Source organism: Zingiber officinale, chromosome 8B (assembly GCF_018446385.1).
Source record: "Zingiber officinale cultivar Zhangliang chromosome 8B, Zo_v1.1, whole genome shotgun sequence".
Taxonomy (NCBI): domain Eukaryota; kingdom Viridiplantae; phylum Streptophyta; class Magnoliopsida; order Zingiberales; family Zingiberaceae; genus Zingiber; species Zingiber officinale.
Window position 1 is genome coordinate 8,384,986 of NC_056001.1, and position 22,992 is coordinate 8,407,977.

Below are 22,992 nucleotides of genomic sequence, written 5' to 3' on the forward strand. Positions count from 1 at the left end.
TATTTAAAAATCGTTTAAAAAATTATTTGAAAATTATTTTAAAAAATTTTAAAAATTAGTTGAAAATTATTTTAAAAACCTTTAAAAATTATTTGAAAATTATTAAAAATTATTTCAAAAATTATTTGAAAATTATTTAAAAATCCTTTTAAAAAATTATTAAAAAATCATTTCAAAAATTATTTAAAAATTATTAAAAAATAATTTATAAATTATTTTAAAATCCTTTCTAAAATTATTTGAAAATTATTTTAAAAACCTTCTAACAATTATTTGAAAATTATTTAAAAATCATTTCAAAAATTATCTGAAAATTATTTAAAAATCTTTTCAAAAAGTATTTGAAAATTATTCAAAAATCCTTTCAAAAATTATTTAAAAATCCTTTTAAATATTATTTGAAAATTATTTAAAAAATTTTTCAAAAATTATTTTAAAAAATTACTTTAAAAATAAAATATTTTACAAATCATTATAATTATCAGAATTAATTAGTTAATTTAATTTTCGAAATCTTAATCACAATTGGTTTCAATGACTTTCAAAATTTTAATTATTTTAAAATGTCGAGTAATTTTCAAATTATGTTTGATTCGAAATCTTAATAATAATTAATTTTTAAATTATATTCAGCGTCTTAATGATAATTAACTTTTAAATCTTAATTCATTTTCAAATCATATTTTCAAATTATAATTTCAAACTCAATTTTCTAAATACTCATAATTTTAAATGATTACTCATTTGAAATTCAAACTCAAAATTATTTTAAATATCAATTACAATTTAAACAAAGACGGCTCCGTCTCATACACACTCACAAGCTGAACTTGCTTGATAACCTACAATAGGTGAGATGGTAAATTAGGAAAATAATCACCTTTAAAGACATGCTTCGACTCTAGGATCCTCAAAACTTTTATGCCATTAATCAAGGGGGAGTGATGGGAGTCGAACTAAGTTTTTTTTAATATTTCCAAAAAAAAATAATCTATGACAAATATTTTTGACTTAGCTAAAAGTCTTACAAGAACATTTCTTTTCAAAATACTAAGTATTTTTCAAGGTATTTTTCAAGGTATGTCTAAACTTTTTTTTTCAAAATCTTTTTCAAATATACCTAAAGACTCTGGTTATTTTGATGTATGGCAAAGGGGGAGAGTAGCATAAAATTCAAAAGAAGAAAGCTCTAATTAAGGGGGAGCCTTACACTTTAAAGTTTTAGCTTAAGCTTTGTTTGCGTCTAAAATTGGTTACTTATGCTTGCTTATCCTAAACCTTTAAAAATTGTTACTTATGCATCTGCTTACTTATGCCTGTTCTTACTTAACTTTGAATTTCATTTACCATAATCAAAAAGGGGGAGATTGTTGGTGCGGGAAGCATCCGACGATCGAACCCGTGTTTTTGATAATGGCAAAGAGTTCAAAGTTAAGTTGTTTTGTAATCTAACAGTTTGAATGAGATTGCAGGAAAATTCCAAGTGTACTTAGGCAAAAGTTCTAACTGCGATTAGGCAGGTAGAAAACCTTAGGGGGTGGTAACCCTAGGTCATAAGGGGTGGTAACCCTATGTGGAAAGTCTTGGTGGGTCGAGAGCTTCAGGCAAAAGTCCTAGGGAGTGGTAACTCTAGGTGAAAAGTCCTGGTGTCGCGAACCAGGTGGAAGACTGGAAGGGTCGGGGAGCGGGCGCCCAGTAGAAAGTCCAGAAGCATCGAGTGCCAAGCAAAAGTCCAGTCGATCTGGAGGATCATGCTGGCATCAAGTAAATCTCCCGAGTGGAGTAGGTGAGGACGTGTTCCCCGTAGAGGGAATAATAGGCATCGGGTCAACTTAGGATTTCCGATTGAAAATCCAAAGTCAGACCCGGACAGTCCGGAGTGTCAATATTTTATTTATGACTATTATGTGCTAACTTTGTTTTGCAAGGTATGTGTTTGGGACTAACACATTTTGCAGGAACAAAGGAGCAAGTCACACCTCAGATGAACAGTGTCCGAGGCGCCTCCATGGAGCTTGGAGGCGCCTCGGGTGCAGAGTGTCAGCTGGCTGCGAAGAGGAGCTAGAGGCGCCTCGGACCAGCGCTTGGAGGCACCTTGGGCATGGAGGCGCCTTCAAGTGGATCAGAGGAGAAAAGTTCACCACTGATCCACACAGCTGACTCGGCTCGTTGGAGGCGCTCTCAAGGAGCTTTGAGGCGCCTCCAACAGGCTATGTAAGAGGGTTTCGAGCAACAAGTCAAATATTCGATTTAAAAGTGACCTTTCTGCATCCTACTGCTCAAGAGACGCCCAGAAGTGAGGTAGCAACACCCCGACAACCCGGAGCCTTAATTTTGCTAATCTTATTGTCGGTATAAGTTATTTTTAGTACACTTAATTGTACCAAACTTTCGATATTATAGTTGTTGTCCACCTGAAGCGAACAACGATCGCGGACCTTGGAGTAGGAGTCGCCACAGGCTCCGAACCAACTAACAACCTTGTGTTAGCATTCGCTCTTTTCTTTTCCGCTGCGTTTTAATACTCGATATGTTTTCAATCGAACGAAATAGTCACGAGCGCTATTCCCCCCCCCCCCCCCCCCTCTAGCGCTTCTCGATCCAACAAGAAGATTACCGAAACTCTAATTTGCCACCTCAGTCTAACCATCTATCTAGGGCTTATAGGTACTGTTAAAATTCAGTTGTGTTCCCACTTTTAAAATATGCCATCTTTAAAAACTTGTCAACAACAACAAGAATATAATTTGAGGTTCATTGGGTGTAAGGTAATCCCAATATAAAATCTATGCTGACGCCAAACCAAAGAACTTTAAAAGCAGGTAAGAGAGTGTACAAGTTTGCATTAGCGAGAACCCCATAGACCACTATCACATTTGTCTATAAAGTGAGTCACATCACTTGTCAACTTGGGTTAACAAAATTAGTAAAAAATAAGGGCCAACGTCTTATCAATCCAAAGCACCCCTCATTGTGAAGCATACTCATAACCTATTGTCTCAGTGAACAATTTGGGATACACAACTGAATCAATGAAATAAATAATCATTATGCAGAATAAAATCATGACAATAATCATCATGTACCTCCTGGAATATTTTTTCCAATGACAAGTCGGCAACGAACATAACTATGAAAACCTCAAAGCCTAAAACTTTGGTACTCATGGTGGTAAGTGATGATTTGCGTTAGACCAGCAAGAGAGGGGTGAATTGTCTGTAATAGAATATTGCACCTTTCTCGATCTTTGGACTTGAGTTAACACATGCTAATTAAGTAAAAATAATAACGTAAAATATAAAGGAGACAAAACGAGTTACTTGATTTGTAACCAGAGAGGTTGCTAATCCAATGCAGTAGAAAGTGTACTATCAAATTCCTTCGACAGTGTCGGAGGCAGAATAACCCCTTCCAATAGTTAAGTGCAGGAGAAAAATAGAATTGAAATTGAAAGTACAGAGTGTGTATTGTGTTAAATTTCGAGGATTAGGGCTCTATTTATAGCCTATTGATCGAATTAGCTATTTGTTGATGTAGTAGCTCCCAGGCATCTCGACTCGTTCCGAGTGCTTGGACGTTGTCACCTTGATCCACTCTACAATGACTCTTTGTCAACGAAGTTATTGCAGTTCAGGTGCCTAGACCCGGTCTAGGCGCTTGGATCCTTGCTGAGGTGGCCTCCAAGATCCTTGTTAATGTGGCCTCTAGTTTAATCCTCACTGGAAAGGGTCGTTGATGTGGTTGGGACATCTCAGGCCCCTGGACCTTATCCGGACACCTAGACCTTGTCTAGGCACTTGGAGTCTGGGCGCCTGGACGCAGTCAACTCAAGTTGACTTGTTCGGTCACTTGGGTGATCTTCCGGTTGTCTAGAGTTTTGCTCATCTGAATCTAATTCCGACCTTTTTCTCGAACAGTCTTCCTCTCAAGCTTCTAATCCTTCAAAAGCACCGCATGCATCTTTCTCGTCCGCCGGTGTACTCTTCCACAACACCTAGTCCCTCAGATGCACCGAGCTTGTCGACTAACTTTCCATGTCATCCTTCTTGCTAGCTGTGTGTGTTCTTAAGTCCTTGCACACTTAAACACAAGCCATAATAAACTTAGAGCCTAACTTAACTCGATTGACCATATCAAAACTCACTCGGGGTATTTATAGTAAGTGATGAAGAGCGATGACGCAGAGCATCCGCGACACGATTAAGACTCCTAGCTTGGTGTCTTAGCATAAAGGTGAACTCTTTCAAATAAGTTGCCCACTTAGCATGCCACCTACTTAATTTATATTTGTTGGAACCCTAAGGTTGTTTTGATGTGATTAAACAAGTTAAGTTAGGTCCTGTTTGATTTAACCCTTGTGTCTAAGTGTGCAGGAGCTTAGGAGCACAAGAAGTCGAGCGGAAGACGCGGCTAGCGAGAAGGACGACACGGGGAAAGAGTCGACGGGCTCGGTGCGCCCGAGGGACGAGGTGCCGCAGAACAGTACACCGGTGAACGAGAAGAATGTATGCGACGTTCGAGTGACTAGAAATCGGGGAGGAAAGCTGTTCGAGAAGAAGGTCGGAACTTGGGTTCGGGTGAGCCCTATTCCGGATGGCCTAGATCACTCAAGAAAGCGGAGCCGGAGCGGAAGACCCGGATCGAGACGAGTTGAACCGGAGCAGAGGGCCCGGACTAAAAAAGTCAACATTGTTGACTTTCTTGGTCCGAGCGCCTGAAACCAGTCCGGGCGCCTAGACTAGTCCGGGGCGCCCGGAGCAGTCCGGGGCGCCCGGAACCCTTCCAGGCGTCCGAACCTGGATTTTATCCAGATCGCAGTCAAACGTGATCTATGCGAAAAGGGATAAAATTTTATTCCCTCCCAGGTGTCTGGAACCCTTCCAAGCGCCCCGACCAAAGCTATAAATATAACCTTGGTCTAAGAAGCTATTACACAACAAGCAATTGCATATTCAACACTTGTGCGCTCCTCTTGTTTAGTTTAGCATCTATTTTCTGTACGTCATTGTTGTAAGAGGCTTCTCCGCCTGAAGGAGATCTTTAGTGTGTGTTTCATTCCTTAGATTAATAACCACTTTGGTTGTAACCAAGGAAACTCCTTTGCCTCTTCTTTTTAATTTATTGCTTTTATAATTTATGCAAGTGTTTCTTTAAAAGTTCGAGAAGGGTTGTGTTTTTTTTTTTTTTTGTGCAGGGCAATTCACCCCTCCCCTCTTGCCGGCCTCCAAAGGGACCAACAAGTGGTATCAGAGTGAGGATGCTTCAGAAGGACTAACTGTCAACCGAAGCAAAGCAACCAATGGCCGGACCAAGTATCGTTCCACCAAAATTTGAGGAAAACTCCGCACACTGGAAACGTCGTATGGAGGTATTTCTGAAAACAGATTTTGAAATTTATTTAATAATAAAATATGATTTTGTACCTCCTACAAATCAAAATTGAGAGGAAAAAGAAGAAAGTCTTTGGACGAAGAAAGAACAAAACGATCCGTAGCAAATAATCGGGCGAAATATCACTTGTTGAGTGTGCTGGCGCCTCAAGAAGTCAACCGCATCGGAAGCTACTCGTCGGCCAAAAAACTCTGGGAAAAATTCCTGGAACTCCACGAAGGCACATCCGAAGCCAAACTTGCAAGGAGAGATATACTTCGGAACAAACTGACAAATATCCGTTTGGAAAAGGTGAGAAGGTAGTCAATCTACACGCAAAGGTAAAAGAACTAATCACCGGACTCGAAAACCTCGGAGATACGGTAACCAACCGGGACACGATACGCTACGCACTCAATGTCTTTCCCAAGATTCCAGAATAGACCTCAATATTTGGCGCTTACTACATCTCAAAGGACCTAGAGGTAAGTGTTGGAACAATCTAGGTGCCGGAGCAATCTAGGTGCCCTAGGTTTTGATGTTTGGGCAAATATTTAAGTTAGGTTTATTATTGTATTTGATATGCATTGTGAGTGTGCAGGATATAGGTACAACAAGGAAAGTCTAAGTGTAATCTTGGCAGAGGAGAAAAGTCCAAGGATGAGTCTTGGGCGTGTAAGTCCAAGTATGTAGTCTTGGCAACGTAAGTCGAAGTGTGACTTGGCAATGGATGAAGTCCCGTAGGTGAGGAGCCTCTTAGCAAAGGAAGATCCGACAATGAGGACAAGGCCAAAGGAAGCTCCAGAAGGCAAGACGTGAAGGATGGGGAGACATCCGAGGGACGCGATGCTGATGGAGGAGGCTAGAAGGCTAGGTCTAGGTTGGTTGGGCGAGGACTAGTGCTGAGTGATTGTACTCGGGGAAAAATCCTATGGTTTTAGGATTTACTGTAGCAGTACTGTAGTGACACTGTAGCTGTACTGTTGTGACACTGTAGCAGTTGATTGGTACACTGAAGCAGTCAACTGGTACACTGTAGCAGTCGACTAGTAGTCAACCGTTGGGTAACGGTTAGCTTCACTTAAAGGACTAGTCGACTAGTGCATACACCAGTCGACTGGTAGCGAGAAAACAGCTTAGTGTTTTCCTCTCGAGCTCTATTTAATAGAGCTCTGGGTGCTTGGACATGGTTGACGAAATATAGGTGGTTAACCCCTATTAGTAGTCTTCCAAAGCTTCCAAGCTCTTCTTGTGATCTAAGAGTGTTTGGATCAAGGTTGTGATGAGGTTTCTCCACCGAGAAGGCGGTTTGAGTTAGCCGGAGGTTTTCGGGGAGTCATCCACCGATGGATCGGGATCGTCCACCTTACGAACAACCGTAGAGTAGGAGCCCTAATCTCCGAACCACGTAAACACCTTGTGTTATGGTTTGTTTTTGATTTATTGTCTTTCCTTATTGTTTATAGGGTTTAGTTTTCTTCTTGTTAGTTTGTATTTTGTCTTCCGCTGCATACTAACAAGTGTAGGAAGTGACGATTTGGGTGAGATGCTATTCACCCCCGTTTTAGCGGACGTCAAGGTCCCAACAATAAGTACCCTAGAGGAACTCTTTCCTACTCTTGAATTACATGAAACTAGATGTGCAGGGACATCAAAAGACTCAAGCCAGAATATGACGCTAAATGGAACCAAGAATGATGAACCCGAGTCAGACTCAGAAGAAGATCAAAAAGCTTATATGGTAAGGAATTTTAAAAAATTCTTTAGATCTAATAAATTTAAAGAAATGCAAAATAAGAAAAATTCAAGAAATAGAAGAAGGGTTCGTTGCTACCAGTGTCAAAAGGAAGGACACTTAAAAGAGGATTACCCAGAACTCAAGAAGGATAAAGTCAAGATACCCAGGAAGCACAAGAATATGAAAGCTACTTGGGACTACAGTTCATCATCTGAGTCCAAAATACAAGAATATGCCGGAGTAGCACTGATGGCGAGCTATGAAGGGCAAAGTACATCAGAAGCCAACATCAATGAAGGGGGAGCGGCTTCAGATGAATGTATCGAAGCAGGGGGAGAGTCAGGCTTCAAGTTTGATATGGTAAGTGAGGTATGCCTCTTGTCTCTTGATCAACTTTATTATGGTATTAAGTCTATTGCAAAATCTATGTACAAATTAAAAAGCAAAAATAATAAATAAAAAAATGAAAATTTAGAAATAAATAGGATTTTAGTAAAATCATGGCTGATAGAAGATTTTGATAAAATTAGACTTCAAAATGATAAATTAAAAAAAATAGAAAACTTGAAAAATTCTGCTCATTCAAATACTTCTGCCTTTATAAACTATAAAAGATTAAACTGGTACTATAAATTTCACAAAAGACAGATCAAAAAAATATCAAAAGCTTATATACCTAGAAAATACCTGATTAACCCTGTAGGAAGGAGTCTATATTGGATTTCAAAAACTTGTTTAAATTGAAAAAGAAATTAGACTAAGGGCTTTCAGGTAGAAAATTGAATATTTGAATTTATTAAAAGGCTTTGTCTAGAAGTTGTTAATAATTCAATAACCAAGAAGGCCTAGTGTCTCGCCACAGCCTGGAAGCCAATTTCTGAATTAAATATTTAGTTGACAAACTGTTAAACATAAAATAGTTAATTGCTTTCAATATTTGTTAATGGTTTAACACTTATAAAAATTTCTTCTAAAAATTTTACTTAGAAAAATTCAATATTTTAATTATTTTTGTTAAAATATTTTTTAAGTTATTTATTTCGTTGCACAAAAATTTTTAACTTAGAAAATTAAAATTTTTCTTACTTAGAAATTGTGTTACTTAGAAATTTTTCTACCTAAAATTTCCACACTTAGAATTTTTTTAACACTTAAAATTTTCTAATTTATTACAATTTTTTTTAAAAAATAACCTTAGACTTATTAAGGAACCCCATTTTTTTTTATGTGATCAAAGGGGGAGAAGGATATATTAAGTCTAGGGGGAAGTATAATCTAATTTTTAACTGAAAAGTCTGTTTACACTTATTTTCAAAATTAAGTGTCTTTACATTGTATTTTTTCTTGCATTTGTTTACCCTAGCTTAACTTGGGTTGCTCACATCAGAAAGGGGGAGATTGTTGGAACCCCAAGATTATTTTGATGTGATCAAACAAGTTAAGTTAGGTCATGTTTGTTTAACCCTTGTGTCTAAGTATGCAGGAGCTTAGGAGAACAGGAAGTCGAGCGGAAGACGCGGCTAGCGAGAAGGACGACACGGGGAGAGAGCCGACAGGCTCGGTGCATCCGAGGGACGAGATGCCACGAAATAGTATACCGGTGGATGAGAAGAACATACACGACGTTAGAGGGACGAGAAACCAGGGAGGAAGGCTGCTCGAGTAGAAGGTCGGAACTTGGGTTCGGGTGAGCCCTATTCCGGATGACCGAGATCACCTAAGCAAGCGGAGCTGGAGCGGAAGACCCGAATCGAGGCAAGCTGAACCGGAACGGAGGGTCCGGACTGAAAAAGTCAACACTGTTGACTTTCTTGGTCCGGGCGCCTGGAACCAGTCCGAGGCGCTCGGAACCCTTCCAAGTGCCCAAACCTAGATTTTATCCAGATTACGGTCAAACACAATCTATGCGAAAAGGGATAAAGTTTTATCCCCTCCCAGGCGCTTGGAACCCTTCCAGACGCCCCGACCAAGGCTATAAATATAGCCTTAGTCCAAGAAGCTATTACATGACAAGCAATTGCATATTCAACACTTGTGCGCTCCTTTTGTTTAGTTTAGTTTTTATTTTCTGTACGTCATTGCTGTAAGAGGCTTCTCCGCCTAAAAGAGATCTTTAGTGTGTGTTTCATTTCTTGGATTAACAACCTCTTTGGTTGTAACCAAGTAAACTCCTTTGCCTCTTCTTTTTAATTTATTGCTTTTATAATTTATGCAAGTGTTTCTTTAAAAGTTCGAGAAGGCTTGTGTTTTATTTTTTGTGCAGGGCAATTCACCCCTCCCCTCTTGCTAGCCTCCAAAGGGACCAATAATATTAACCATTGATGTAGTTCAAGGTTTTGTGATAAGTAAACAAGGTAAACTCCTTGTGTACTAGGTAGTGACGCTAATGCTTCAAAGATTGAACAATGACATAGAACTCCAAGTCGTAGGTAGAATAATTTTTCTTGGATATGGATAGCTTCTCACTAAAGAAAAAGTAATTGGATGCCCGACTAACTTAGAACACCCCTTATACCATTATCAGATGCATCATAGTTAACCTCGAACACTTTGTCAGAATCAAGAAATGCTAGAACTAGTGCTTCATTCAACTTCAGCTTGACAAATTGAAAACTAGCCTCTGCTTCTTCAAACCACTTGAAATCTCATCCCTTGAGACACTCGGTGATGGAAGCAATGAAAGTGTTGAAATTTTGAATGAACTGGCGGTAGGAATTGAAGAATCCAAGCCATGAAAACTTCTGATATCGTGCAAGGGTCCTCAGCTAAGGTCATTCCATGACTGCGTCTATCTTTACTTAATTTGCGTGCACTCCATTAATAGACACAATAAAGCTAAGGAAAGTTATGATGTAATAAAGAAAGAACACTTCTTTTTGTTTACAAATAAACACTCTATTTTTAACTTTTCAAAAACAACACTGAGGTGATTTGTCACGCCCCAGGTAGTCCTTGCTAGAAGAAATTTCAGCAGCGTCTCTCCTGTACGGGTGATAATCTGAAACTTCCTACAACATCCAGATACCTCGGCCAACACGGTCGGAACAATATAAATAAATAATAAGCAACATCCACGCAGTTTAATAATAAAAATAAACAAATACAACGATAAAGAAAACTAAGCCAAAAATCCTACTCAACTACACTTATAAAGCTCAAATATGATATCCTACTCCACTACACCTATAAAGCTCAAATCCGATATCCTACTCAACTATACCCATAAAGCTCAAATCTGATATCCTACTTCACTACACCCATAAAACACAAATCACAACAAACCCACCTCTTCTGCCATCTAGACAGGCATGTAGCAAAACATATCCAATAAAAATCCATCGACAATAAAAAAAAACCATACAATATCCATAAAGCAAAACTAGTACAAGTCCAGATAGTGCAATAAGAAATAAAACCAAAAGACCCAATAAAAATATCCTTGCGATCTGCAGGGGACTAGCGACTGGAACTCCTCCAGACAACCTCAACCTGAAAATAGTAAATATCTACGGGGTAAGTCAACTCCTCAGCGGGTAACTACTGATATGTATAATAAAGAAAATAACAACTAGCATTAATCATGCGTACAGTCTCCTGATATAAGAATGATAAATGCAACCGAAATAAATAGGAGAAAATTGCACTAACCAGGACCTGGTGTATGGATAATAACCGAGAGGTATAGAAATCCTGTATGCATGTCAAATAAATGCATTCATCCAATATGCAGCATACAAGTGCAGCAAATACAAGCAATAAATGCATCAATGTGTATGATGCCAATGACATGTCCTGGTCACCCCTACTCTCCAGTCAGTCGTCTCACACACGATGGTGAGACCGAGTGGGTAGGGCTGTGACAACCGTGCACTCTGCCATCACTGCTCCTGATGAGTGACCGAGTGGGCGGGATGCTGTCGGAGTACACCTATCCTCCTACCCCAAATCATAAGTGGGGGAGTGCAATACTCTCATCTCCCTGAGCAAGTCCAGAGGAGGGATCCCTGCTGGCTACCACGCTGCGTCACACTACCCATGAGCGGACCAACGGAGCCAAACAGAGCAAACTATGTGCCAGCTACCACGCTGCGTCTCCAGACCAGTGGAGCCTAACAGAGCAGAACTGTCTGTCGGCTACCACACTGAGTCACCGGACCAGTGGAGCCTAATAGTAGAACTGTCACACACCTGCCTGACATACCATTAACCTATAAGTGGTGGTGTGTGCAGATCTATGTAACTGGCGATGTGCTCCATAATAATGGAGCCGACAATCGCACAACATGTAATCATGCGAGATGGTGCATGATACTAAGCATGGGAATATCCTGAACCTATCCATATCTACACAATGTGTACCATAGGACAAAGAATCAAATTAAAGGTACACAGATCAGATAAGGTATAAAAATCTAGATCCTGAACATAATGAAGCATGGTTATGTTACTACCCCTATAAGCATGTATAATCAGGTAGGCACTAACATGAAGTGCATAACAAGTAAACGAAACAAGCATGTAACAGGTATCGGGTAGTGACCAACCGATGCAGATAAGAAACATAATCATTACTATTTGTTAAAAACATTACTATGCATATCAAATGACATATCTAAAATGATAAGTCAAAGTATCTGCTTCCAATAAGAGGATAGTATCCGAAATAGATCCCTCGTCGAGACACCGTCTCAAATCAACCTCCTGTAATCACATGTTACAACTAATTCTATCATTAATCAAAATAACCAAATCCTAAACTTATTAGGAATAAATCATAGTGAATCAACCCAATAGATCCACATCCCCTTCACAATTCACCACATGTCCCTAATAATCCTGATTTCAAATCTAAATTTCCAATAGCAAGAACTAGATCAAAACATAATTTGGGTAATCAACACTTACCCTAATGTCACCAATCCTCTACTCCACCAGAAGCAACTAGCTATTCCGAAAGCCACCCAACACCTCCTCTGTCATAATCAGTCCACAAATAAATTCTCAACCCTTTGATATACCCTTGATCCCACCAATAGGATCTAGATCTAATAGGACAGAAATAATCAAACCAAAACTCACCAAATTTCATATGCTCCCCTGTTGGTTCACTGTTGGAGGTACACGCTGCGATACCACTCAGATTTGGCAGCTCCGAAAGTTTTCCCTCGCTGTCGGACCAAAGATTCGACGGTGGGACAGTGCTGGTTCCATTAAGAAGCCACAGCTTTCCTCGGATCTAGCCAGAAGTGATGAGATCCTTGCGCAACTCAGTTTGGTTGTCAAATTCAACAAGAATAACACTCAACTCCTAAATCCAGATATAGGAGGAAAACCTACCTCCAATCCGGCCACCGGAAACCCTAAGTCATCGCTATCGCAGAGAGCTTACGTGACTGAATAGGGCAAAGGGAAGAGATGTGCAGGTGAACTAGAGCCCTAATCCAAATCTCCACTGCTCGGAAGGAAGGAGGCGCCGGAAAGGGGGCGCCAATGACCGTGGACCAGTCTAGGGCACAATCCAACAGACGCTGGTGCTCGGCTGCGTCATTGACCTCCAGAGAAGGGGAAGGTTGCCGTCAGTAGGCAGCAAGCGCTGGCGGCCGGCGATCAGCTGAGAGGGGCGAGGTGAAGTCGGCTAGGGCAGAGGGAGTCGGTGTCAGTTGTGGGTGATGCAAGGAAGAGGTCGGGAGAAAGGAAAAGGCGAAGCTTTCCCTTGGCTGATGGCTTTAATCGCGAGGTGTGCGGCGGGTTTGCGGCGCCGGTTGGGAAGAGCGGTTAGGGCAACGAAGAAAGGATCAACCCGAGGAGGGAATCAGCGTCGGGGGCACGCATGGGTTCGCAGGGAAGAAAGAAAAATGAAATAAAAAGAAAAAGGAAAAATTAACTTTTCCTCGCTTAAATGAGGTACCATAAACAGGGTTCCCCGGGACCCAATTTTATCCCCGTAACCGAAGTCATACGGTCTCCAAAAAATTTCAGAAAAATTTCTAAAAATTCTAAAAAATTCCCTTATGGTAATTCGCCATTTTTCGTTATTTTACATGATTGAAGTGATTAGCCATGTCGGACTGTAGATGAGAATGTTATTAAAATAAAACACCACAAAATTTCCCATGAAAGGTCGCGAAATTTGATGCATAAATCTCATGAATGTGCAAGTACATTGGACAAATCAAAATGCATGATCATCCACTTATATAACCCAACTTGCATCTTGAATGTTGTCTTTCATTTATCTCTCGACCTTATTTTGATATGGTGGTATCCACTTTTAAGGCCAATTTTTTTAGAAGACCCTAGAACCGGATAATTGATTCAACATGTCATCCAAGCGAGGAATTAGAAACTTATAGTTCACTACAATCCTGTTGATGGCTCGACTGTCAACACATATACACCACAAGTCATCATTCTTCAACACTAGTAGGGTAGGAATTTGTTGGTGCAATATCCCTCAGGTCAAGGTTGACCTGGTTAACCAAGCTGAGTCTTGGTTTGGGTTTAGATGTTTGACAATAAGATACTGATTGAAGGAGAGTCAAGTAGGTCAAGGTTGACCGGATACTTGACTGGGAAGTCCTGACTGGGATGTTAGGCAGAAGGAAATCCTGGTGAGTGAAGCCAGGTGAAAGTCCTGACTGGGATGTTAGGCAGAAGAAAATCCTGGTGAGTGAAGCCAGGTGAAAGTCCTGACTGGGATGTTAGGCAGAAGGAAATCCTGGTGAGTGAAGCCAGGTTAAAGTCCTGACTGGGATGTTAGGCAGATGAAAATCCTAGTGAGTGAAGCTAGGTGAAAGTCCTGGTGAGTGAAGCTAGGCAAGGGAAATCCAGGTGGATCAAGGATGATCGGACATCTGGTGTTGGGAAGTCCAAGTAGGTCAAGAGAGTGACCGGATACTTGGCATGAAAGAAAAGTCCAAATAGGTCAAGAGAGTGACCGGATACTTGGCATGAAAGAAAAGTCCAAGTAGGTCAAGAGAGTGACCGGATACTTGGCATGAAAGAAAAGTCCAAGTGGGTCAAAGGGATTGACCAGACACTTGGTGGGAAGTCCTAGCAGGTCAAAGGAGTGACCAGATGCTAGGCATGATGTACCAACGGGTCAAGGTTGACCGGATGTTGGTTTGGGAGTCTTGGAACTTGGTTTTGGGCAAAAACCAAGTGCTGGATCGATCAGGGGATCAATCCAGGAGCTGGATCGATCAGTGGATCGATCCAGGCTTTTCCCAGCGAACAGAAAGCCTCTGGATCGATCCGTGGATCGATCCAGATGTCCCAATCGATCAGTGGATCGATTGGGACGCGGCTGCTTCGCGCGATAAGCGCTGGATCGATCCGTGGATCGAGAGCACAGAGGCGCTCTGGATCGATCCGTGGATCGATCCAAAGCCTCCCCGATCGATTGGGAACATTTGAATCGATCGGGTTCCGACCGTTGGCGTCGATTTAAGCTGCAGGCGTGCGATGGCTGCGGTATCTCTTCTCCGATTCACTCCAGATCTTTCGCCAACTTCTCCACAACGCTCTCAAAGATCAGATCGCCAGTTCTTGAAGGATCTTGGAAGCTTTCCAAGTCAAGAGGCGGATCAAAGACAAGAAGAGAAGCTAGGGTTAGGGTTTTCTGTACTCATTGTAAGCTTTGCACTTGTATTTAGTTTCCCTTTCCTTTTTTTCTTGTACTGAGAGTCTTGTAGGGCTTCTCCGCCCTCGGTAGTTACCGAAAAGGAGTGTTTTCATAGTGGAGGGTGCGTGCGTGGTGTGGATCCTTGGACTAGTCACCTCTTGTGAGGTGGATACCAAGTAAACCAACCTTGTTAGCGTTGTGTGTTTGTTTCTGTTATTTTCCGCTGCATATCCTTGAAGAAACAAGCCACGCCGAGCGACGAGCACGCGACGAGCTATTCACCCCCCCTCTAGCTACTTTTGGTCCTAACAAGTGGTATCAGAGCGAGGCCGCTCTTCACCGGAATCATCGCCGGAAGGGTCAAGCATATCAAGAAAAGCAAGAGGGTGAAGAAGTTGGAGCAAATTCTTCAAGTTCAATACTTTATCAAGCTCAACTTCAAGATGCAATTCCAAGATGGGCTTGGATTTGACACAAGGGTGGCTCCACCATACACTTCTACGAGTTTCGATTCTTGGAAATCAAGAATCGAAAATTTTCTTATGATGGAGATAGAGCAATGGTTTGCTCTAATGGAAGGCTTCAAGGCTCCAAGAAATTCAAAGGGTAAAGTTCTCAAGAGGAGCAAGTGGAGCCAAGAGCAAGTCCAAAGGTGCGAGGCTAATGACAAAGTGACCAAGCTTTTGGTCAATTTATTGCCAAGCACCATCCTTTGCAAAATTGGAGAATTTGAAGATGCAAAGGAGCTATGGAGCAAATTGGACAAGCTTCATAAAGAGATCCCCTCCACTGTACAAGATCATGAAAAATCCAGAGAGGGTGACTCTTTGGAGCAAGATCAAGAGGAGGACTCCGAGGTTGAGAGATGCTCAACCTCCGAAGAAGAGGAAATCCAAGAAGCTTCATCCTCAAGGGAATGCAATGAAGGGAACAAGGAGGGAGCATACTCCTTGTTTCATGTTCAAGATGATGAAGCCTCCACCTCTAGGATTGAGGGGGAGCAATCCTTGGTGACGCCGGATCAAGAAGAAGGAGAAGCTTCTACATCCAGGTCAAGTGAAGATGAAGAAGATGGTGCCACCTCCGAAATTCAAGAAATAGCAAATGGAGGAGCAAGTGCCATCCCTACACAAGAAGGTATAAATGTTACAATTAAAAATAAAAATCATATAATATGTTTTGAGTGTAGGGAAAGTGGGCACTACAAGAGCAAGTGTCCCAACTTGGCCAAGAAGAAGGGTCAAGTGACGCAAAAGGGCAAGGAGAAGCCCGAGGAGACTATTCCCGGAACAAAGAAGAGCAAGGAGCATATCATATGCTTCTCTTGCAATCAAAAGGGGCATTATCGGAGTCAATGCCCTAAGGGGAAGAAGATGGTCAAGGCTCAAGGAGGAAGCTCAAGTCAAGGGGGAGCCTCTAAGGTAAAAAGGAAGGTAACATTTATTGAGCCTACCCCTTTACATCATGGTAAAAAGCATGATAGTTCTAACTTTTATCATTTTAATGCAATTTACCATAAGAATAGGAAGCATGAGGGCTTTAAGGAAAAGCATGTGGCCCTACATGCCAAAACTACTACACCTAAGGCTAGGAATGTAGGTAAAAGTCTAGGCAAGAACTCTAAGGATTGTAGCTACAAGCCTAGAAACAAAAATGCTCATGAACTTAATGGAAAAACAAAAACTAAGGACTTAGTGATGGAAAATCAAGTCTTGAGGTCAAGACTTGATAAAATGGAAAAGACCCTAAAAAGGATGGAAAATATCCTATTAGGGCAAAAAGAGCATAACCTAGGTTTAGGGGTACAAAAGCCATCCAATGGCCATAGAGGTTTGGGATACAAACCAAAGGCTAAGAAGGATGTGCCCACTTACCATAGAGTTCCATATAGTTATGGAACAAACCCTAGGTCTAGTGGTCAAGCCAAAAATACTAGGGAAGTCATCCCTAAGAGTATTTTTGCAATAAATGTGACTAAGGCTTCTAAGAAGTCTAAGAAAGTCACGAACAAGGTCACAAGGGAGGCTATCTCTAGAGTTGACCTAGAAAGTGTGACCAAGGCCTCCAAGAAGCCAAACAAGGTCACTAGGAAGGTATCTAGGGAAGTTATCCCTAGTAAATACCTAGAGCATCCAAGGAGCACCAATAGGTGTTGGGTTCCTAGGAGCATCTTCTCTACCCCATAGATGGGTTAGAGAGTGTCAACTCCGATTAGAAGGGTAGTTAACCCAACTTTGAGGAAATTGACACTCAAGGAGCATTTTCAAGGTTTTGTTAACCTTTGAAAATGAAATGGAAGTATTATTTACTCCTTGAAAGAGTAAAATGTGCCTAATGGTGGAAAATTGATTTTATCTTAAAAAGGCATAAATTGGGAAAACCTAGAGAAATACCAAGTTGGGATTTTGGTATTCTCTTATAAATTTTAAGGCACTCTGGCCTTGATTTATGTGATTACTCTTGAGGAAAAATGGAATATGCCAACATTTGAGGATAAGCTTAATTTCAATTGGCATAAATTAATCAAGAGAATTAGAAATGCCCATTTAGGTTTTGGCACTCTCTTGAAGCACTTTGGGCAATCTAGGGTTTAAGTTTTAGGATTAGCTAAGATTAACGATACTTAGGTAGGTAATCTAGGTATATTTTATTTATGCTAAACCTTGCCATGATTGTTTGCTCATAATATGTCATGACATCATATTTTATCTTATTTGTATTTTGCATTCATGACTTATCATGAAAAATACAAAAATACCATGTCATGCCATACATACATCATGTAGTTATAGGAATCTTTCTTTTGAAAGCTATTTTATTTTGATGTATGCCATAACATTATCATGCATTATGTTTATTTCCTTAAAAAATAAGGACATATGGCATTAGTTAAACAAGTGGCATTTGTTTACAACAAGTGGAATAAACAAGTGACATTTGTTTAACAAGTAAATCAACAAGTAACATCCTTTGTGGATATCTACCTCTCAAAATGTCTAGATAGATATGCATGATCCCTAGAATAGGGCAAAAACAAAATCTTACATCTCACAAAGACCTATAAGATGACTTGTATGTGTTTCAGTGCACATTAGATACAAGTGAGATGTTAGGATGATGAACAAAACTCAAGATGTTGATTTAGTGCATTCTTTTGAGTTTTAAGTTCATCAAAACACATAGTTATGTGTTTTCCCATCATTGGGAAAGCTAATGTACAAGTCATGTGCATTATGCCCAAGGAACATGATGGGATATTGGTTTTGAAAATGTTTTTAAAATGTTTTTGGAAAACTTTGGTGAAGGCTATCTTTTGATAGTAATCACCATTGAATAGTTAGACACAAACTTGAAGAAAACGCTAAAGTTTTTGCAAGTTTTCAAGTTTGTGTCAATCTTTGAAAATATAAAGTATTTTCATAGAAAGCTATTTTCCCATGATTAAGTATGCCCTAAATAATGTCTACACGAAATTTCATGATTTTTGGATTTTGTAGAATTTTCTAGGGGTTTCGAAGTTGACCGAAATGGAATTTCAGCAACTATCGAACTCGATCGATCCATGGATCGATTGGAGTTCTGAATCGATCCGTGGATCGATTCAGAAGGTAAATCTTGCGAGCAGAAGCTCGCTGGATCGATCAGTGGATCGATCCACACATACTGAATCGATCAGTGGATCGATTCGGTTGGTTCAATCGATTGGATCCCAACTCCAATCGATCCAAGTTGCTGATTCTGGATGGGAAGGCCTGACTTCAGCATCTTTGAACCATGGTTAGTCTATGTAACCATTCCAAACCCTTAAAATATTTTGTATACATAAAAAGGGTGTTTTCGTGTTGAAAACAAGGATGGAATGGTTAAGGAAGACTTCATTGAAGTTTAGGTTGAGGTTTGTTTCAAATTTTGAACATTTGAACCTCAAAACTTCTAAATCTGGGTTTCCTAAAGGTTTAGGGATTCCAAGTCATTGTTGGTGCAATGACAGAAGTTACCACCATGTCTTTAGGGGGAGGGACTCTTTAAAGGCATGAAAATTATTTTTCATGAACCTTGGAAGGTGGTTAACCTTCTTTAAAGAAAATGCTCATGGACGAGCTTTTGAACTTGAAATGAGGAGTGGATATCCTCATTATTTCAAGTGGGAACTCAAGATGTTAGAAAATGCTCAAGGTTGGGTATTTATCTACATTGAGGAAGAAGTTAAGGATAAATGAAGGGTATGGGACCTTCATTATCATGTTGGTTCAACGAGTGAAGTTGTAACCAATGATGAGCAACTCTTCAGGGGGAGAGTTTTCAACAAATGGATTTGTTGAAGTGTACCCAAAATTGGGGCATGGGTTGATGTGTGCCCAAAGATGGGTTGATGTGTTTTATCAGTAGGGGATTGATGTGTGCCAATAGGGGGAGAATGAAAGGAAGTAAGGTAGGTTTTCATTACCTAGAGGGAGTTTGCCCTCTTAGGGGGAGAATGAAAAGCTTAACTTATGTGTTCATTACCTAGTGGCATGAAGAAGGAGGCTATAGGATTAGCCTAACTTACATGTGGGATTGTAAGTGTTATTGTGGTATTGTCAAATATCAAAAAGGGGGAGATTGTTGGTGCAATATCCCTCAGGTCAAGGTTGACCTGGTTAACCAAGCTGAGTCTTGGTTTGGGTTTAGATGTTTGACAATAAGATACTGATTGAAGGAGAGTCAAGTAGGTCAAGGTTGACCGGATACTTGACTGGGAAGTCCTGACTGGGATGTTAGGCAGAAGGAAATCCTGGTGAGTGAAGCCAGGTGAAAGTCCTGACTGGGATGTTAGGCAGAAGGAAATCCTGGTGAGTGAAGCCAGGTGAAAGTCCTGACTGGGATGTTAGGCAGATGAAAATCCTAGTGAGTGAAGCTAGGTGAAAGTCCTGGTGAGTGAAGCTAGGCAAGGGAAATCCAGGTGGATCAAGGATGATCGGACATCTAGTGTTGGGAAGTCCAAGTAGGTCAAGAGAGTGACCGGATACTTGGCATGAAAGAAAAGTCCAAATAGGTCAAGAGAGTGACCGGATACTTGGCATGAAAGAAAAGTCCAAGTAGGTCAAGAGAGTGACCGGATACTTGGCATGAAAGAAAAGTCCAAGTGGGTCAAAGGGATTGACCAGACACTTGGTGGGAAGTCCTAGCAGGTCAAAGGAGTGACCAGATGCTAGGCATGATGTACCAACGGGTCAAGGTTGACCGGATGTTGGTTTGGGAGTCTTGGAACTTGGTTTTGGGCAAAAACCAAGTGCTGGATCGATCAGGGGATCGATCCAGGAGCTGGATCGATCAGTGGATCGATCCAGGCTTTTCCCAGCGAACAGAAAGCCTCTGGATCGATCCGTGGATCGATCCAGATGTCCCAATCGATCAGTGGATCGATTGGGGCGCGGCTGCTTCGCGCGATAAGCGCTGGATCGATCCGTGGATCGATCTAGGCGTTTTTCCTAGAGCACAGAGGCGCTCTGGATCGATCTGTGGATCGATCCAAAGCCTCCCCGATCGATTGGGAACATTTGAATCGATCGGGTTCCGACCGTTGGCGTCGATTTAAGCTGCAGGCGTGCGATGGCTGCGAAAGATCTCTTCTCCGATTCACTCCAGATCTTTCGCCAACTTCTCCACAGCGCTCTCAAAGATCAGATCGCCAGTTCTTGAAGGATCTTGGAAGCTTTCCAAGTCAAGAGGCGGATCAAAGACAAGAAGAGAAGCTAGGGTTAGGGTTTTCTGTACTCATTGTAAGCTTTGCACTTGTATTTAGTTTCCCTTTCCTTTCTTCTTGTACTGAGAGTCTTGTAGGGCTTCTCCGCCCTCGGTAGTTACCGAAAAGGAGTGTTTTCATAGTGGAGGGTGCGTGCGTGGTGTGGATCCTTGGACTAGTCACCTCTTGTGAGGTGGATACCAAGTAAACCAACCTTGTTAGCGTTGTGTGTTTGTTTCTGTTATTTTCCGCTGCATATTCTTGAAGAAACAAGCCACGCCGAGCGACGAGCACGCGACGAGCTATTCACCCCCCTCTAGCTACTTTTGGTCCTAACAGAATTGACAGGGGCTTATGCTCTCATAGATATGACCCTTTTCCATCAACTCCATCACATATTGGTATAATTCTTCAACTTCCTTAGGACTGAGGCAGGATAAGGATATCAATAAACATGGTATCAATTCTTCAACTTCCTTAGGGCAAGAAAGAAAGATCAATAAATATGCTATAATTATTCAACTTCCTTAGGGTTTATGCTCGACTATCTACAGTTCTCTCTTTATCACATCTACCGCTATATCCAAACTCAAAAATACCCATACCTAAATATCTGATTATTTAATCGGGTCTAAAAATTTCCTCCAGCCCTCCTCCATTCGGGTTGGATATTAGATTACTGAGCGAATTTGGAGGAAATTGTCATCTTTATTTACATGGCTTGGCTCAACCCTCCTAAGTATCATGCCACCATCTGTTCCTCCGTCTAGGATAAAACGTTTACAACCAACTAGTAGAATTTATCCACATACTCATAGACCAATCTCCCACCCTGTCTCAATAAGTGAAGTCACTAGAATAGAGTTTGGGTGTAATTGAAAGGGCAGAAGTGTCCCCTCGTCTTCTTCTTCATCTTCTAGCGGTCAATTATTTGGGATTTGTCTTGTCCATCTCGTGAGTGTCACATCTGCTCCCACCATATCGATGCTCGTCTCTTGATTCCGATGGCAATCAATTTCACCTTCATTCGATCAAGAACTTTCTTATAGTCGAAGATCCACTCCACTTCGTTGATCCAATCAACGAAGCCCTTTGCTTGTAAAATATCATACAATTTGGGTAGATCAATCCTAAAATCGAGATCGTCATAAGGTTCCTCTCCACCACAGTGTTCTTAGTGTGTAGCTCGCTAGTGATATGAGTTCTCAAAGATAAACTATGTTCCACGATTTGAAATCTCATGATCTTCAAGATCTCATGCCACTAGGTGTTGTGTAAGTATGCAACTTGTCTGTATAAATCCTCAATCATAATTATGTCATGAATGCTATGGCCAAAGTGCTCGGCTTCCTCAATTGGAACATGCTTGTTATTGCAACCCCGACTGCGACCACGATCATGACCACGACGACCCTCCATTGGATCTGATCCGCTCTAATACCAACTGACACTGGACAAGATAACGATTATCTGCTGGCTGATGAGAATGGAAAATTGAGGAGAAAATAGGAAAAGAAACCGTCAAAAAATAAAGAGAAATTCACTGTTCTCTATGTTTTACCTAAAAAGAAAACTTTATTCAATATAGAGGATAATCCCTCAAACAGTTAAATAGGACATTTATAGACAAATTCTAACTCATAGATACCTTACATACCAAAAAATATCTGAAATATCATAAAATAGAAATTATTAAAAAAATGTTTAGATCATCTGAAAATGTCTTAAATTGTATTTTTTTTAACTGAAAACTTGGAGGGGCCGCTTCGACAATGCCGATCCCTCATCGATGTGCTTCGACTCGCAGGCCATCGGGAGCATGCCAGAGAACTATCAAAGTTTCTACCCAAAGGCAAATGGAGAGGAGGAGCTCAAGTGGGCAAAAAAGACACTAATTCTAGTAATTCCCATGTATTATATATAGTTAATTAAAAAAAACTAAGTTTATATGTGTAGATAGATATATTCTTAAAAGAAAATTATCCAATAGGACGGTCGAATTAATATTAAGAGACGGTTATTAGAATATATTTTATCTTTGTTAAAATGTCAATTGACTGAGTATTATTAATCTATCAAATCAATTGATTGATTATATATAATAATACTCCTATAAGCTCATGGACAATCCATCAATTAACAAGTTTATTATTCCCATCTTTTCTATCCAATTACTTTTCTTACAATCCTTTTGCCTTGAGAGTTTTATAATTTTTAATAAAATGCATTAAATCAATTACCCATAAATTAAACTACTAGACCTGAGTTGGTGCTATGCCGATGGGTTGATCGATGAACGGCTTTCCATCTTCCCATATGCATCACTGCCCTGCATGCTCATTCAATCTTAATTCTCCGCTGTACGATTATGGCCACAACCTCGAACTACATATATACGATGTGATGTAACATCTCAGTTACGTTTTCCTTCCCTGTTCATTTCAGGACCATATGACTATATACATGTCAGGGCGCGGTCAAAGATGGATCGACGAGCTCCACAACACGAGCAGATCAGCAACATCCAAATTGAGG

General features: G+C 40.6%; 1 long non-coding RNA gene across 1 annotated transcript; it reads right to left on the minus strand.

Moving 5' to 3' along the window:
* Window positions 1-10,464: 10,464 nt before the first annotated feature.
* Window positions 10,465-12,220, minus strand: LOC122014658. Its single transcript, XR_006120737.1, has 3 exons — window positions 12,188-12,220; window positions 12,014-12,081; window positions 10,465-10,597 (listed from the first exon to the last, which is right to left on the minus strand). It is a non-coding gene; the product is annotated as an uncharacterized LOC122014658 (long non-coding RNA).
* Between the last annotated feature and the right edge of the window lie 10,772 nt (window positions 12,221-22,992).